The sequence below is a fragment of the Micromys minutus genome (assembly GCF_963924665.1).
Source record: "Micromys minutus genome assembly, chromosome: 19".
In the NCBI taxonomy this organism is placed as follows: Eukaryota; Metazoa; Chordata; class Mammalia; order Rodentia; family Muridae; genus Micromys; species Micromys minutus.
In genome coordinates, this window is record NC_137954.1 from 37,962,105 (window position 1) to 37,980,833 (window position 18,729).

General features: G+C 46.3%; 1 protein-coding gene across 4 annotated transcripts in view; it reads left to right on the forward strand.

Moving 5' to 3' along the window:
• AGAP1 (ArfGAP with GTPase domain, ankyrin repeat and PH domain 1) overlaps positions 1 to 18,729 on the forward strand; it is a 414,013-nt gene that overhangs the window by 297,007 nt on the left and 98,277 nt on the right. The window lies entirely within an intron of this gene.

An 18,729-nucleotide genomic window follows, 5' to 3' on the forward strand; every position in this document is an offset into this window, starting at 1 on the left:
TCTCTGCTCAGGGATTAGACCTTGAGTCCTCTTCACCGGTCAGATCTAACAGTGGAGGCTGCAGATGGGACAAGTGTCTTACCTGTGGTGACAAGACAGGGACATAGTGAGCTGAGAAGGGTGTCAGATGTTATATCCCAGTCTTCTGCCCTGCCTGGATCGCTGGCATCTCACCATCCGCACGTATTTTGTACTGTTGAGTCAATTCATCTGCCTCTCAGTCTTCCAGGATTCCCGGCATAGCTTCTGAGTTCCGGGGAATCCCCTCTGTCATCTCTCCGAGATTTCCATGTTTTGTTTTTTGACAAGTGTGGCCTGCTTCTTGGGGGACAGATGCGGCACCCTGGAAACTGCCTTTGATGTGTGTGTGACAGCATGAATTATGCAGCGTGTACCGTGCATTGGCTGCTGCAGCTTGCTTTGCCTGTGGCATTCTGTCTGTGGCCTGTTCACCGGTATTTAAGGGAATTCCCACTGTTGTATGTAATCTATCAGACAGGGTTTTGAGAGTCATTTTAGCATAATTTGTTGTAATTAAAAGATTCCACGTCAGGTCTTCCCTGTGGACCCAGCAGCTGCTGCAGCAGGACGCTTGCTTTGGGTAAACACCATCTTAGTTCTGGTTGTTCCACAGCGCTCCAACAGACGGGAACAAACAAACGCTTCCGATCAAGACTTCTCAAAACCGAGAGAGAAGCAGGTCAGGAAAGGTGACCTGAACAGAGGGAACGTCTGACAGACAGTTCCCAGAAGTCCATGCTGCTCCCAAATACTAGAACAGGCATCACGTGCCACCTCCCTCTGAGTACCACTGTCACTGTCCCACCTTTACTGCACAGATCCATCTGGGGCCAGCCCCATTTCCCACCATATTTAAGGGACACAGGAACACAGAATCCTGTGGGGCACATAAGTAAAATGTGTGTATAAGTGCATTATACAGCCTCTTATCACACATGTTCCCCTGTGCTGTTCCATGATAGCAAGGAAAGAAGCCTGAGGGCTTTCCATCATGTTTTTCTTCTTACTCTGACACAAGACCCTTCTTTCTGTAATCACTTTATCTACCACCTAATCTACACACACACACACACACACACACACACACCTCTGGTCCGTGTGTCAGGGTGGCAGCAGCTAGCCAAATGGCAGGCAACAGTGCAGACAGAGCCTGGGAGCGTAGGACTTCCCTCCACCTGCACTGTGAAGGGCTTGTCTTCTCGCCCAGCACTAGAAGACTTTTCTCTGCCTTGTTGTCCACCCTAAATGAAGACTTAGGGTTCAGAGAACTTTTCAATCCTTCCCCCTTTGACACACAGGTACCCCTGGAGCATCTGCCTCTAGGCAGCTCTGAGCATCTCCTAATTAGATGACTTTATAGTGGGTAAGAGGGAGGCGGGAGGCGCTGGCTAAATTAAGAGGAGCCGGCAAGAGGAACCCATTCTGAGATGTAATGTACAGTGCTTTATGGCTATTACTGTTGTGTGGCTTTACATTTAAATACCTGAGGTTTAGAATTAAACGTGTAATAGAATTTGGCATTGCTAATGTGAGCCCAGCATCTGCCCTCAGAGAAAAATCTAGACAGCTCTGTTCAGGGTTTCAAATTGCTGTCTGCTGGCTTTCAAGCAGCAGCAGGGATTGGGTCCTCTTCCACTAAGTACCACATGCTGCGCCATGTAATTTTTTAAACGCAGAGTATATTCGTCTTGGACTTCTGCACTGGAAAAGGCTGTTCCAGTAGTACATGAAAAATTAATTTTTTTACATTTTTCCTCACTCTCCTAAGTGTTTGACAGAAGTAATTTTTGCAGCAAGAGAGAATAAAAAACTGGTGGCTGTAAATTCCTGTCCTGGAACCTCTTGTGTAGATTCTTTATGGACCCAGAATTGATCTACACGTCAGATCCTGTTGTGGTCTGAACTGTTTATCACCGTAATGGCAGTAGTGAGCCCGAGAACACCAACTTATAATCCTGGGTGAAAGAAATTGGTGTTTGCAGTCAATGAAGAGGAGCTTAGCATTATTGATAGATTCAGAACAATTATCTCTGCAACAACTATTGGCTGAGGGTTTTCTCCACTCTTACTGGAAGCCTGTGATTTTTTTTTTTATTTTTTATTAATCATCCTTTTATGTGTAATCTTCTCTGGAAGTGTTAGGCAGGAGTAAGCATTCCTGCTTCCAGCAGGGGGTCCCCGGAGGACCATCTATAGCAAACTTGGTTGTCATAGCGAACTTCAAGGCAAGGTGTTTGTTTTAGAAGCATCATCTTCATGCCAAGGGCAAGAGCCCGTGTCACAGCCCCACCCCCACCCCTGCATTAGTCTTTCAGTGTTCTGGAGTGTCTGGCTATTCCCCCATCACCAATACCATATCCACACTATCCCTTCCAAGTGCCAGCCTCCTGATGGCCTCGGCTGTGGCTGTTGCTATGGCAGCAGCACTCAGAACAGCCCCCCTCCCTCCAGCTGTCAGGTTGTTCTGATAGCTCCACCCTTTCACAGATTGCTTCAATCCAACAGTTTATCTTCTGCCTCAATGACTGGCTGCCATGGTGAATACATTTCTTCATAGGACTCTGCAGCTCCCTTCAGGCTGCCTGGCTCGTGCAGCTTTGGTAGTGTTAAACACAAACACCATTTATGTTTCTGTGGGGAAGTCATATCTGACATCTGTGTGCGTGTACTTGTACCTGTGAACCTACATGTTTGGGAGGAGGGGGTCCTGTGTGTGGGCTCCTATTTGTCTTCCTGCCAGGACCTATGGTTGTTATAACACAGTGAGTCTTGATATGGAAGTACTTGAGTTTTGCTAATTTTCAAGTACTTTTCCTACTATAGAAGTATTTTGCTCCTTTAATACGCTGTAGTTCTGGTAATTATCTGCACTTGGTTTTGTTGTTATCTATGGCTTCTGCTGTGCCCCATCCAAGAAGGGTCAGCAACTCTGCATTTGAGAGCAGGAAGACATTCCAGCGACTACACTGTCCCTATAGGTCTAAGGATAAGAACTATGACTTCTGTGGTTTGTTTTGTTTTAATTTGTTGGTTTTGGGTATTTGGTTTTTAGCTTTACCGGTTTGTCTTTGGGTATTGTACTGGCAATTCTAGAACTTGACCAGCAGGTGGTGGTAATGGGACAGTGCTGGGTTTTGATCTATTAATTTATGCAGCTTTAAATGAAGGGAGGGTTAGAATGCGGTTCATGCCTAACCCTGACATTCATTCTTTGAGAACCATGACTCCCTAAGATCACACCCTTAATAAGTATCCACATTCACACAGGTCTGTCTTACATTCTTTTCCCTATGGTTTTGTTTTTCTAAGGCAGGACTTACATAGAGTTAAGATGTAGCATTACACAAATTACCTTTTTTCTTTTTTTTTTTTAAAGAAATACAAGGAGGAAGACATGGGTGTTTTCGCCCATGGATCCTGAGTGCTCCCCCGCATCTGTCCCTTCTAAAGCCTCCTGCATTGGAGAACCATCCCCTGCTTAGTCAGCCTTCTACCCCTGTGCTCTTGTGGCTCAAAGCCTGCACTCCTGACTAAGCCCCTACAGGGCAGGTGCTCCATACACCACACTAGGCAGCCTCATTAGAAGGATGACCCAGGCTCCCTTCTCTGCATGTGGTGTGAGAGAAAGCAGAAGCTTCCTGGTAACCAGCCACAGGGGGAAAGGTGGATTCCTTTCCCTCCTGATCAGAATGCTGTAACTTTGTACTCTGCCTCCACAGTTCTGGCTCTCAGCTATTTCCAGCAGTAACTGCCAACTCAGAAGAAGTAGGACAACCACATGGCACCCCAGTCACTAGGACAAGGAGCAGTGACTGATGCCTGAAGGCCAAGCAGGGCTCTTACCATCACCAGGCAAAAGTCTAGGCTTGTTTGAAACAGATGGCCAATGCCATGGGGCATTATAGCGCCCTCCCTCAGTGTCTTCCAAACCACTGGTTCTCTTTCAGACCACTGGTTCTCTTCCAGGGGTGTTTTAATCCTTACTGAGAGTATAGCCGTTGATGGCTGGGGTATTCTTGTAGTAACCGTGGTTGTGGAAGGAGGATCTGATGGATAGTAACCAGAGAGCTTCGTGGGGAGGAGTTAGCTCAACCCACACTGCAGTAGTGCCTAGGCCTGGGCTTCCAAGGAAATGGAAGCCAGCTTCCTTTTTCTCGAAAGTCACTTGAGGGCCTTGCCCTCAGTCTTGAGCTCTACACAGCTTCTCCCACTTCTGCCCAAGTGTCCATGGCTTTGGGAGCTCACTGGCGCTGGCTAGCAAACATTCCCTGCTATTTCCTGACTAAAGTACAGGCTTCAATGTGACCCTCTATCTCCAACTTGGAGCTGTGACCTTCTCCTTGAATGGACTTCGACTGATCCTGCACAGACCTTTCTCTCCTAAGTCTCTTTGTCAGAGTATTTGATCATGACAACAAGAGAGACTCGGACATCGAGTCATGAGTGAAACTATAGGCAAGGTCTGGACGTCTGTCTAGGTGACCTGTATTTCACCACTGCCACTTCTGCCCTCTGTCCCACAAGTGCTTGTCTCCAGGATGGAGAGAGAGATAATCAATGAGAAGACAAATTGAAATGTATTTGTCAAGTAAGGAGAACATGAGAGTAGGTGGAGGATGTCGTCATAGTTGGGCCACCCTGCACACTTTCTTCTTCTTTTTTATTGGATATTTTATTTATTTACATTTCAAAAGTTATCCCCTTTGCCCGTTTTTCCTCTGCAACGCCCCTCCATGCCCTGCTTCTATGAGGGTGCTTATCCACCCACCCACTCCTGCCTCAACTGCCTTGTCATTCCCCTACACTGGGGCATCAAGCCTTCACAGGACCAAGGGCCTCTCCTCCTATTGATGCCAGAGAAGGTCCCTTCAGCTCCTTCAGTTCTTCCTGTAACTCCTCCATTGGGGCCCCTGTGATCAGTCTGATGGTTGGCTTTGAGCATCCACATCTGTATTGGTCAGAATCTGGCAGAGCCTCTCAGGAGACAGCTGTATCAGACTCCTATCAGCATGCACTTCTTAGCATCAGCCATAGTGTCTGGGTTTGGTGTCTGCATGTGGGATGGATTTCCAGGTAGGGCAGTCTCTGGATGGCCTTTCCTTCTGTTTCTGCTCCACTCTTTGTCCCTGTATTTCTTTTAGACAGGAGCAATTCTGGTTAAAATTTTGGACATGAATGAGTGGCCCCATTCCTCAACAGGGGTTGGGGGGCATGTCTAACCTTTGGATATGGTATTGACAGGTTCTCCATCCCCTTTGTGGGATATTCCGGCCAATGTCATCCCCATGGGATCCTGGGAAGCTCTTGCTTTCATAGCATCTGGGTCTTTCTGGTTGCTACCCCCAGTTCCCCATTCCCCATTGCTACACACCTCTGTTCTATCCTGCATACTTTCATGTTTGGGTTACTAAGTATGCTTTTACTGGCCACCGCACACCATTCATTCCTTCAGCTGCCCTCTGACCTAGTGTCTTTGCTTGCATCCTCATCTGATCGGGAACCTTTAGAGAAAAGTATGGATCTCTTCTGAACAGGTACAGACTTGTTCCCAAAGCGTAGCACCTGTGTACTTGGTGTTCATGCTGTATTGGGTATTGAATGTTCTTAAGAGGGTTTCAGATACATAGGAGGATGTATAAGTTCCTTTCATATGAGGGACTTGAGCACCCACTGTTTGTGGTATCCCAGAGGGCTCTGGCTTCTATTCTTTCCAGATACCGAGGGAAGATTCTAGCAGTAAGCACATCACCATGTGTAGTGGGGCCCTGAAATACATTGGTAGTGGTCCCCAAGCAGAGAGACACATCACATGGGCCTCGGTGCTGTCAGGACCTCTTTAGCCTTGAGATTACGTGGTGTATATATATGTACAGTGGCTGAGGCATGGCACAACATCTCTTTGGAGCTTAATGGTGGGTGTCAAGGCAACAGGTAGAGGTAAGGCACAGAAGGGTTCCACACAGGGTCCTGACAAGGCAGTGTGTGCCCATGTGGCTTCCAGGAAGAGGGTCCACATGAATTATCATATCAGGTGTGGCAGACCAGGGCAGGAACAGAGGGGCTGTTTGTCTCATCTCCCATCATCTTACCTGGACTCTATCCAGTACCATCACACATCTTGTGCTGTTCCTCAGACCCCACTTTAGGAGCTGTCTTAAGGTGACTATTACTCTAATGAGACACTGTGACTAAAGCAACTTGAGGCAGAAATAGATTATTTGGCTTACACTTCTCATCACTGAAGGAAGTCAGGAGAGGAAACTCAAACCTAGAGGCAGGAGCTGATGCAGAGGCCATGGAGGGGACTGCCTACTGGCTTGCTCTTCATGCTTGCTCAGCCTGCTTTCTTATAAAACTTGGGACTCCCAGCCCAGGGTAATACCACCCACCATGGGCTGGGCCCTCCCACATCAATCATTAATTAAGAAAAGGTTCTGTACTGTAGAATCTGCAGGCTTGCATATGGCCTTATCTTACGGAGGCATTTTCTCGTGACTCCAGTGTGTCAAGTTGACACAAATTTTGGGTTAACTTTAGTTTAGAATGCATCATACTTCAGCTCCATTACAGGTTGGCAGAAAAGTGTAAGCGATGTGTTAAGTGCATGGGTTACCAAGGTCAAAGGAGACTGGGTGATTTGTTTATGCATACTTGACACGATTTTGTCCCATGGTTGGATGATACTCATAGGCCTGGAAAATGCTCACTTGTAATTCCCATGGTTGTCAGAAATCCAGCAGCACAAGAAACGTTAATGCTACCCTCTCCTACAGTTGGCATAAGGTTTGGTCTCGTGAGTACGTGCATGCATGTGCTGGGAATGGCCTGTGGCTTTATGAAGTCTCAAAGCCCACTCCAGTAACATGTTTTCTTCAACAACTCCACACCTCCTAAGTCTTCCTAAATGGAGCCAACAAGTAGGGACCAAGTATTCAGACTCCAACATATGCTGGGGACATCTTACTCAAACCACATACTCACCAATGCTAGATAGAACTGTTTTCTTTATTGTTATGGGTGTTTTGCCTTGCACATATATCCATACAAAGAGGCCAGAGAGGTTGTTGGATCCCTTAGGGTTGGAATTAAAGGCAATTATTAGCTGCCGTGTAACTGTTGGGAACTGAACCTGTATCTTCTGGAAGACTGGCTAGTTCTCTTAACTCCTGCTCCAGCCTTCAGATTTTTGAATTTTCACACATGGATTTAAAAAAAAAAAAAAAAAAAAAAAAAAAAAAAAAAACCAGTGAGTTCAGAGAATTGAACTTGGGTCTTCACATGTGTGACAAACACTACCAACTGAGCTATGTCTCCAGCCCATGGTAATATCCAGTAGGTTTTCAACCTTCCTTGCTTCCTGTGTTAGAAGCTGTAACTGTGTAGAGACCATAGGGGTGTCTGATAAAATAAGGCAGGAAGGCGAATGATGTAAGCGCACTGTGAGGAAGAGCAGTTAGGAAAGCCACGAGACTGAGGACATGGACTCCCAGAGGAGGAGGTCGGCTGCCTGTGCACGGGGCCAGCCTCGGATCCACTGTGTGCGCTCCTTCGTGCCCCTCCTCCTGTTGATGTTCTGTCGCTTTGCATTCTCAAACTTCCGTCAGTGGACGTATATTATGCTAAATCTCTGCCTGATCATCTGACAGATAAGATTATTAACGGAAAGTGTTATTAATATTAATTACACAATGATACTAAAAATTTTATATGGCAGAAGCAGATGGTTATTTAAAACGAGTTAAGTTTTAGCCTTTTTATGAAGAAGCATTTAAACATATTTAGTTATAAATGCTATTTTAATTGATACATTATTTCTACAGTGGGGCTTTAAAATCTTACTGCAGTTGCAGAGAAGGGTTTCTGTGTATATTTCAGTCTCTTAAAGCGTGCATTTACTTGGAGAAAAACAATCATAATGCTTTTTGAAAGACAGAGCCGGAAAGGCCTTTATATGCACATACCTCATGAGTATCACAGCTGCTTATAGTTCAAGAAGTCACACCAGTGTGTGAACAGCTGTCCAAAGCATTGTAACAGCACTCTGGATTGTCTCCTAGGTGGGCATGCTATTATTATTATTATTATTATTATTATTATTATTATTATTATTATTATTATTATTATTATTATTATTATTATTATTTTAACTTTTCTCAATCCTTTTCTGGATTCTGTACATAGCTGAGGTAAGCACAGAACTTGAGAAGTATTTTCTACAGATGGAGCAGAATTCCTTTAGAAGCATCAAAAAGTTAAGCCTAATTCCTCAGGCCTGGAAACTCTGCTTTAAACCAGCTGTTGGCCCTTTGTTTGACATCAAATTTTGTATTAATGGCACCAGGTGAAGTAAGCCACACCCCCAAGCCCCACCCTGCCTCTCCCCTAGCTAGGACTGCAGCCCCAGGCCTTTGTCCAGCATGTTAGCTGGCTGGAGTCCAGAGATTTGTTTCCAGAAGCTAGCAAATGTGTCTTCAGTATGAGCAGGCTCATACTTGCATCTGTGGTATCACTAGGGTTTTCCCAAGAAACGTGTTAACGTATAACCTGTAAGAAGTATAGTCATAGCACAGCAGTCAGTAGTCCAGAGACTGACAGTTCAGCATGTAGTCACTCCGCAAGGCCTCATCTCCATCTCCTTGTCTCACAGATCTTACTCTCAGCAGAACTGGAATCCCCCATGCATTTGAGGCTGAGCATGCCCAGTGGGTTTTCCTTAGGTGCCCACTTTCGATATAAAGCCTGGGAGCCCTGCATGCTTTGCAATATCATCAGTAAATTTGATTTTGTTTTTGTTTTCGAATTTTCCTCTGCTACTCATAAAGTAAAATCCTGATACGACCAGTTCTTCCTGTGGCCTAAATCCCCCTGGATTAGCAGCAGAAGCTGCAGGGTACAGCTTGTTCATCCAGTCCCTTGACGGTCACAGCACCAGAATCCAGGGTCTCTGTTCCCAAAGAATGGAAAGTTCTGCTGGGAAAGGTAATGACCACAGCCGAGTTAGAGCTTTCGCCTCACAGATGAGGCCCTGCATCCAATCCCCACTGCAGCAGAGAGTGAGAGGTTGGAGGAAAGGAGGACACCTATTTCCCCTGCTCCATAGCCTCCATCCAATTGGGAGATGCTAAAAATAGCCAGGAAGCTATATGCCTGAAAGTGGGGTGTTCTACAAGTGAGAGTATAACTGTGAATACTTCTTATTGCTGTGATCAAGTTCATGACCGAAGCAACTGAGGGAACAAAGGGGTTATTTGGCCCACAGTTCTGAGGTACTCGTGGTGGGAAAGGCAGGAGTGTGAGGCAGGAGTGTGAGGCAGCTGATCACATAGCCTCTGCAGTCAGGAAGCAGAGAGGTGAATGCTGTTTGGTTGCTTCTCAGCCCAAGACCCTCAACCCATGGAGCAATGTTGTACACATTTAGGGTGTATCTTCCCACCTCAACCTAATCTAGAATCAGCATTGCGGACGTGTTCAGAGGTCTGGGTGGTTCTAACCTGCGTCAGTTTGACAGTGTTAACCGTCACCATGAAGGCCTGTGCTGGAACTTGAGAACATGGAGTATAGAGTGGACAGCTGCATCTGGTCTGGGTTGTGCCTGGTGTCTGTACCTGGAGAACTCTGGAATAAGAAACTCCTGGTACCTGGCCCAGATTGCTCACCTGGGAATAGTTTTCTCACCTGGTGGTAACTGGCCCTCATCCTGCTCAGCAAGACCTCTCAGGCTGTCAATCAGCAGGATGCTGGGAGCGCCAAGCTAGAGGATGTCGTGGGCAGGCATAAATAGTGAGAGAAAACGAGCAATGGTCTGAAGCCTTGTGCAATAGTGGGGAGCAGAGGAGGGTAGTGCAGCCTAGAAGAGGGCTCCAGTCATAGAAATGGTGCAGTGTGTGCAAGCAGGTGGAGAGGGGGTCCTCCCAGGCTGAGGAGGCTTCAGGTAGTTGCTGCTTTTAACCTCACCCTGGGGGATCAAAGGCAGCGGCAGGGAAGAGGAATGGGAATGAGTTGTGCTTTGATGGCTAGCCATCCAGATCCCACCTCTGCTGCACCCACTCCTGACCCTGCTGCCAGCCACAGCAGGCTGGGGCTTTTGCTTAAGGAAAAAGAAGGAAATGTCAGTTATTATGTTTTGGAACACAATCTTATCTTTTTGTTTGATTTTAAAGCAATTTTCCCAAAGATCAGGTCTGACTGAAGTCTATTGACAAAATTTTAGTCATGATGGAGAAAATGCTTCAAACCCCAAGAAGCATGACCCTGGCTCTTGGAACACTTTGATGGTGCTGGCATGTTCTCTCTCTCTCTCTCTCTCTCTCTCTCTCTCTCTCTCTCTCTCTCTTTCCCCCCCCTCTCTTTCTCTCCCTCCCTCTTTCTCTTTCCTCCCCCCAGAACAAAGCCCAAATTTCAAGAGCAAATGAAGTCTGTTCTGGGTTTTTTGTTTTGTTTTTAGTGTTTCAACATGACTGCTAAATTGATCATCATTATTTGCCAGAAGTGATATTACCCTTAATATTCTTTTCTGTACAAAAATAATTAAACCCAAAACCTTATATATAGGAGGTTATGCCCCATGACTGCACTGTATCCCACCATGTCTTGGTTATTAAATGTTGGTTTCGGGCTCAGGAACTGTCTCCCAGTAATTCTCAGATTTATTTTTACCTGTGTGTGTGTGTGTATGTGTGTGTGTGTTTGCCTCACATGTGCAAGAGTCCATGGGAGCCAAATAGAGAGCACTAGACCCCTTGAAGCTGCAGTTCCAGGTGGCTGTGAGTGGCACCATGTGGGTGTTGGGAACTGAACTCAGATTCCCCTGAGGAGCAGAAAGTCTTCTTGACTCTGGAGCCATGCCTTAGACCCCCTCTGTCTCCTTATTTCTTATTTTGAGGTGGAAGGGACAGGAGGACACAGTTGTTTGGTGTTAACTGAGTCATTTCAGGAACTTGGCTTCATCCAGCAGCTCAGATGAAGGGTGCTCAGCTTCTCATGAGGTCCCCATTGGTTGCATTTGATGGAAGTGGGCCAGCACGCCCAAGGAGACATTAGCATTAGCTTACCAAATTGTCAGTGCATAATGACCCTCTGTTCCCATCTCCCTACCACTCTATCCCAGGATACAGGCTTCTGCAGCATCAGAGTCAGAGCCAGGGGTAGACTCACCTGCTCTTCCTCAGGCTCCAAGCCTTGGTACTAACCCATGTGAAGAAACAGTCATTAGCAAAATTCAAAGAGTTGGGTGCTCAGGTCATCACCAGAGTCTCCAACTACTCATCTCTTAATCTCATAGAACAGATTTTCAAAACGTCGATGGTGTGTTTTAAGTATACCTTTATCAAAATAGTTCATATCATTCAAAGACTGTACATATTGAAAGCAGGTGTCTTTCCAAGTGATATAAATAGTGACACTTTAAAGCACCTCTTTGTCTTTGCGTCAGTCCATCACACTGAAGAATAGGATTCCATTATTCGGTGAGAGTATTGCATTACAAAATGTTTGATGTGTTTAGGCAGGATCTCATGTGGCACAGCTGCCATCCCCCGATCATTGGGATTGTGGGCATAGGGCAGTGCACCTGGTTTTTGTTTTCCAACTGATCATTTTCGTTTGGTTTTGTTCCACTAACTTTCCCAGGTCCAAGATAAAGCTTTCCTCTATGTCTGTATATTCGAGTATCTACACATGGTGGGGTGGGCAGAGGGGTGTTCCCATTATATCAACAATTCTCTGTTGTTTGCACACATACCCTTACTGAGTGTCATCAGTGCTGTGGTTCTTTTAGGCGGAGCCTCACCTGCCTTGTCTCATGCCCGCCCACCCACCCTTATTGCTACAGCAGAGTCACTATAGATTAATTCCAAGAAGAACCAAAAACCTTCAAAGCATTCCCCATGAGTAGAGATTGAAGGGCAGGGATGTCCTGTCCCACTGGGTAGCCTCTGTCCCTTGACTGGGGCAATTGTCAGAGCCCAGGTGTGGCAGACAGGCTAGGAAACTGAGACTTTCTTTTAAGTGGCCAGGCCTTCCTTTTGAGGCACCGGACACCACGATGTTATCTGCCTTGTGTATCTACAGTCTACCATCTACCCTCAACAAAGGCCTGGGAACCAAGCGGCTCCCTCTCCATGACCCATCCACCTGCCTCCTGTTTAGGAGGAATCACACAGGTTTTTGAAACCTCATAGATGTTTACAAGGTGTAGAGTGTTTTCTGGAGTATCAACAGGGGAAGGTGAATTGTACAAATCGGCTTCTGATTTCATTTTTTAAAAAAATACCCTGGTGTTTTCCACAGTTAACTTTAAAGATTAAAAAAGGTTACATGCAACCCCTGAGGGAAAATAAGTTATAATTTATCATTATAATATGTTGGCAGTTTATTCTCCATATTACTCTGGCTCTAAAGACGTAGAGGCAGATGTATCAACTGGTAGTTAGAAGCCCTGGGTTTTAAGTTCACCTGTGAGTCTACTATATATGGGTATGCTGGGTATATTTGTATTTTCTGGAAACTTGACTTTATTCTTCATGCTGCACTCATCTGTGTGTGTATGTGTACATGTGTGTATTTTATGTACATATATGCATACACATGTGGAGGCCTGGGACCGAAGCTGGTGTGTCTTCCTTGATCATTTTCCATCATGTGTTTTGAGACAAGGTTTCTCACTGGCACTGGAGCTGGCCAATCGGGCTTAACTGGCTGGCCCACGAGCTCCTGCAGTCTAGCCTCTGAACTCCCAGTGCCAAGGTTATAGACATGTACCATCACACTGAGCTGCTACATAGGGATCGGGGATCTGAACTCAGGTCCTTATGCTTGCAAGGCAGGCCACTTTATTGACTGAGCCATCTCAGCAGCCCCTGGCATCTTTTATTTTATTTTATTTTTTTATTAAACATCTATCCAGTGTTTGATGTCTTCTGTACACCAGTCACATTAAGTAAGATTAAAAATAAAGGGGAGGGGGTCTGGAGACATCACCCAGTGTCTTTTCCAGAAAACACAGGTTCGGTTCTTGCCACCAGTCTATAATTCCCATTCCAGGAGTCTGATGCCCCTGAGTGACCTCCTCAGACATCAGGCATACACACACGCACATGGCACACAGACACACATACATACAAACAAAACACCTATAGACATGAATGTGTCTGTGTGAAAACATTGAGTGAGCAGAGGAACACTCATACATAAGAGACAGGCACAGAAGGGAGATGGCTCCCACCTCCATGACTGCTAGAGCTGGGAAGCTGCCCAAGGTCTGTCTCACGGTGAGTCACATAGCTTTAGTCATGACACCTCTGAAAGTAAATCGCAAGAACCTCTCTAGCAGTTACCAAGACTTTCCCTATGAAATAACCACTCTTTAGTATAAGCAGTGTCTGTCTGGTGACAGCTCCAGTTGGGACATCATGAGGTTAACCCTGCTGGATGATGGTCACCGGAGAATGGCTGTTTGCGGGTGTTACATAGTCTTCAGGACTGAGGAGGCTGCTCTGTAGTGTTGTCGCCCCTAATCATCCCAGGTCTCCCCAACCTCAGGCTTTGGTTCTAGGGAGCAGTCGCTGCCATCTTCCTAAAGCAGGCTCTGTATGGATTATACTGTTCCCCAGGACCTCTGGCTGCAGGCTAGAGCTCCTGTTTTATTTGCTGCGGGTATTATGGTCTCTTGCAGAGCCTGGCAGGTAAGAGAGTCTGTCTGTCCATCCATTCCATCTGGTACTTCAGTGGCCACATGGCTGAAGGCTTATGTGTTGCCACAGCTTCTGGTGTTTGGGGTGGGAGTCCTTCTGGCCCAGGTAGAGAAGAGAGCAGGTGAGGCAAGTCCAGAGCAGGAGTTGAGGATTGCCTGTTTTACATGGGAAGAAATTAAATTAAAGTATGTGTTGTAACCACGGCAAGATAGCCCAGGGCCAGCCTGGATTTTGAACTGCTTCTTAACTGCCCTTATTTTAGAACCATGTCACGTGACACCCTGACTGTCCCCCAAAAATCATTGGTGGAGAGAGCTCTGGATTTCTAGAAGCTTTTGTAATGTGCATCCAGTGCTCTGTAAGACTTGGACTCATATTTTAAAGACTTCGCTGATGTTTAAATACATGAAAGTGTTAATTTGTGACTTAAAACTGATACCTGTTTAAGCAATACCAAACAGTCATGCCAGCCAAGGCCTATGAGCAGCAAAAAAAAAAAAAAAAAAAAGAAAGAAAGAAAAAAGAAAAGAAAAGAAAGAAAGAATGAGTCCTATTTCTTATGTTTTTGACACATAACACTGAATGTCAAAACCAGCTTGAGTCCTTCCCAAGCCTGTGTTTCTGTATGTCCGGTCCATGCAACCCTGCAGTACCATCGGAAGGTGCGAGATTAAGGCTGGGCCGCAAGGAAGCAGCCATGTCAGCATATTTACCTATTTAGCAAGTTGTGTGTGTTTTGTACAAAGCTAGAAACTTGGACATCTTCAGGACCCTGGACAGGGGCATCGGGGGCCTAGCCATCTTAACCCTGCCTTCCTTCCTTCAGCAGCTAGAAACTTCTTTCCTCCTTGTAACTTTTTATAGAAACAACTAAGTTTCCAAAAGGGAGTGGAATCATGCTATCAGAGAGCAATCATACATCTAATTAACTCCTGGAGTTTTCTCCTTGTACATGTACCGGGTCTCTCCCCAGCTGGTTCAGCCAAGGCAGCCCTCAGGAAACAGACTCTTTGTAATTTAGCAGCTGTAAGCACCAAACTTGAAAAATGGCTGTGGCTGATTATGTAAAAAGAGATGAGGCTGGGAGGGAATGGGAATCTCTTGAAGTGATTTCATTCCCACCTCCATGCCCTGTTCAGCCTGCCTTTACGTCTTTCCAAGTACACCAGATTAATTTAAACTTTGTGCAGCTTGCCTTCAGCTAAAAATCACTAGAGAACAGTTTGATTTTTGACCCTTAAATATCAAACCCTGCCCGACATAGCCAGTCGCTATCCTCTGTGGCACAGGCCTAACCCCAGCTTCCTCCGACAGTCCATGTCCCCTGACCACTATGTGGTCCTCTGAATCGGGGATGCCGTTTGGTGCACTTCTATCTTTATGCTGAGGGGACATCCCCAAAGCCTCTGGTTATGAACAAGACCCAAGAGAAACCCAGAAACCTGCAGAATGCAAGAAAACAGTGATGCAGCCGGGCTGTAACCCAGGGAGGGAAGTGAAGGATCTCGTGACAGCCGTGCTTCCCCCAGCAGGAATAGCCATCGGCCTGCCTCCGTATGGAGCCTGGGTGGGGCAGCCACTTCACTCTCTACCCTAAACCCAGGCTTATGGCCCAAGACTGGTGCTGGCCTTTGCCCAGGGATCCCCTAAACTGCTTCCCCACCTTCTTATACTCGAGTCGAATTTGTTTCTTGCATTTCTTACTTAATTTCTTGGTAGTGTTTAATACAGTGACCTTCCTCTACCCCTTAAAATCTACTTCTTTTTAGGTGAAATCCACATAAAGTATTTAACTCATTTGAAGTGTAACTTACTAGTTTCTAACATAGCCTCGGGTCTCTGCAACCTCTCCTAAATCACCCTCAGGACATTTTTATCACCTAAGATGAGAAAACCTGGCCCTAAATAGTGGAGCCAGTTTGTGGGTTTGTTTTTAAGGTAAATAGTGAACCCAGTTTGTGCCTTTTTAAAGGTACGTATTTGAACATATTTGGTAATGAGAGCTTCATCTAGCTGGGAATCAGCTTAAATCCGAACTTCCTCTGCAGAGCCCGAGGTGTAATTGAAAGTGTCCAGGAAGGAATTATTCTCCCCTGGTCCCTCTTTCGGAGCTGGCCCCTCCTATTGTGCGCCTTCCCTCCCCGTTTTTTTGTAACTCCATCTGACACTGTGTTGTCTTTTCCTTTCCCCTAACACCTGTCATCTTCCTGGCCCCCCGCCGTGTCCCTCTGCCCCTTCTGACATTGTATACCCCTGCGTGTGCTGCAAAAGGAAGCACACAATAATGGCAGTCTCTGAAACATCTTCAGAGATGGGAGTGAAGTCAGCCTCCTCCCGCTGCAAGCTCCGTCAAAAGCTCTGTGCTCAGGGCGATGGTTTGAACTTCACTTCACACTCACCTTTTAACAGGGACCCGGGATGTTGTGATTTCCTCCAATGGCAAAGGTGGCCTCTTCTTTATTTACCAGCCGACACATCCCTCTGAGCCTCAGAAGGGACAGAGGCCCTATTAAAGATCCAAATGAGTCTCCCATTGTTGACCTTGGATCAAAGCAAGTGGCCTTTAATTTTCTACTTCCCACAATGACTTGCTGTTGAGTTTGTGGAAGGCCTTAGCCCTCAGCGGTTCCCTCTGGCAGTGCCAGATGGCTCCGTCTTTGAAAATCCTGAATTCTTTTAATACAGGGGGGAAAACCTAAAAGATTTTAGCAATGTGTTGTACCTAACATAGCCAAAGGAGCGAAGGTACCTGTGGACACTACAGAGCTGTCAGCGCCTACACTACATATGCTACCTTGTTCCTTTCTCTCCTGGTGTCTTCTTTCTCCCTTTTGTTCCTGGGAGCATGTGGTTCTTTGGAACACATGGTTTAAAGCATTTTGTATACTTTTGGTGATAGCCAGCCATCTTACTTGGATTATAGTGACTCTTAGGAGAAAGTTCATATCATCCTGCCTTCAAACCAGGCTTACCTTAGGAAGTCCCCAATCCCTGTACTGTCTGGAATGGCACCTTCCGAGGCTTTGGAGAACACAGGGCAGGTATTACTCAGGGTTCACATGTGAGAACAGTACCAAGAGTGATCCCGGAAGAGGTCCCGAGTTCCCAGCAGGCACTTCCTGGCTCCCTGCCCACAAAAGCAATGGGATACTGGAGCAAAAAGCTGGCTCCCTGGATATGAGAAACCCTCTGCATAGGCACTTCCCCAGATGAGCCCCCCACAACAGTCCATTGAGATGGACTCAGCTAATGATCGGCTGGGCAGATAATCGGAGGAGAGTTAATTGTGAGGTTCGATATAGCATCTTGTCGGCAGAGATAAGTTGTCACGTTTTCCACTTGAGCTGAAACTAAATGATTGTAAAATAAGTTATGAGTGTCCTTGGGCCTGTCTGCCGGAATGATAGCTAAGAATACATTCCTGGCCCATCAGTCTCGAGCAGGCTGCTTGATATTTATGCGAGTGGAATGTTATTTTATTCTCCCTCTGGTCATGCTTGTCAGCTCCCCGAGTGAAAAGTGAAACTGCTTCTTTGACTCATACTTCACATGCTGGAGCTCCAAGAGCCTGCAGATTGTGACCATTATTGCTCATGTTATATATTTGGGGGGGGGGGGTATGTGTTGAGCATTGATGACCGATTGGGAAGAACTAATAGCCAGCATTGAACACATAGGATGGGCCAGCCCTTCCTAGTTCAGCAACCATATCTGGGGGATCCCTCCACCAGTGCAGATTCAAACAGGAAGTACTGAGGCACTGGATTTTTGTTTTTTGTTTTTTTTTTAATTTGATTGCCTTATTTCACCTTGCTTCTCTCCTGTATTTAACGCCTAGACAGAAGTCTCTTGTCTTACTGCCTAGTAATTGATACAGAATGAAATGCATTCTTCATAGACTGTCAGAAGTGGTGGGCTCTGAGGGTGGGGCTGAGGGGCATCTTGTCAGGCTTGAGGAGCAATGAGGAGAAGCTTCACACACTTGACTGCTCGTATTTTAGAGTAGGGGGGATATTAAACAGCTCCTGGGGATTCTCAAGATCTGAGAGTCAGGGCATAAATACTTATGCTGCAGGTACCTGTGTGTAGAATCTAAGTAACAGGGAACTCACCCCCATGTCCACAAGGTTGCTGTCTATCTGGTCCACTCAGGTCTCAAGCCAAGGCAACTTTTCCCTGTGTCCTCCTGTCTCCCGGGACCAAGGGACATGCCCCCTTATGATTCTCATCGTCCCTTACCATCACCATCTCGGTGCCTGGTTCTATTGGCCTTGTGAAGGTCTCTACAGGCTCTTTAGCCAGACCCTCATGCCTGGCCTCAGTTCTGTTTTTTTGTCCCAGAGGGCCTGGCCATTTGGTCCTCAGGTATCTGTGTGCCTTGGTTTCCCCCTTAGCCTAATGATGAGGCAGAACTCATGGAAGGTACCACATCAGTGCTGCCCTACTGGCAGGAAAGGAAGGCTGGGCCATGGACTGTTTACACGTTGGCACATCTGGAAGATGCAGAGGAAAGATAGTAGGAGCTGTCTCCTGCTTCCATCTCTATGAGCAGGAACAGCCTCTAGGCTTCCCTTGGGGTCCTGTGCCCTGTGAATCCCCGGGCTCACAATAATGACTAGGTCAGTCTCTTCCTTATCTGAGAGTAAACAGAAGGCTTGCTTTCAGACTCCTGGGAAGACCCAAAAGCACTTCCATGTCTTCCATAGTATGACATCTCTTGTGCTTTTCTACCCACACCCTCCTCATGACACGGTGACACCTCCATCTTCCCATTAGTCTCAATCACTGGCTTCTGAGGGGTCCCTCCACTGGCCCCGGAGTCACAGTCCTTGTGTGTGGATGAGTCCTCTCTCCTCCCTCTGTTTATCTGTGGGTTAACATGTCTGCTGCAGATGGGGTCCCTCTGCATTCTGAGCTCCAAGGGAAAGACCCAAAAAAAAGTCTTTTGTTGAAGGCATTAAGCAAGATATTAGATAGGCATTCTTCTCAGACCTTAGAAATTGCTCCGTGGGGACAG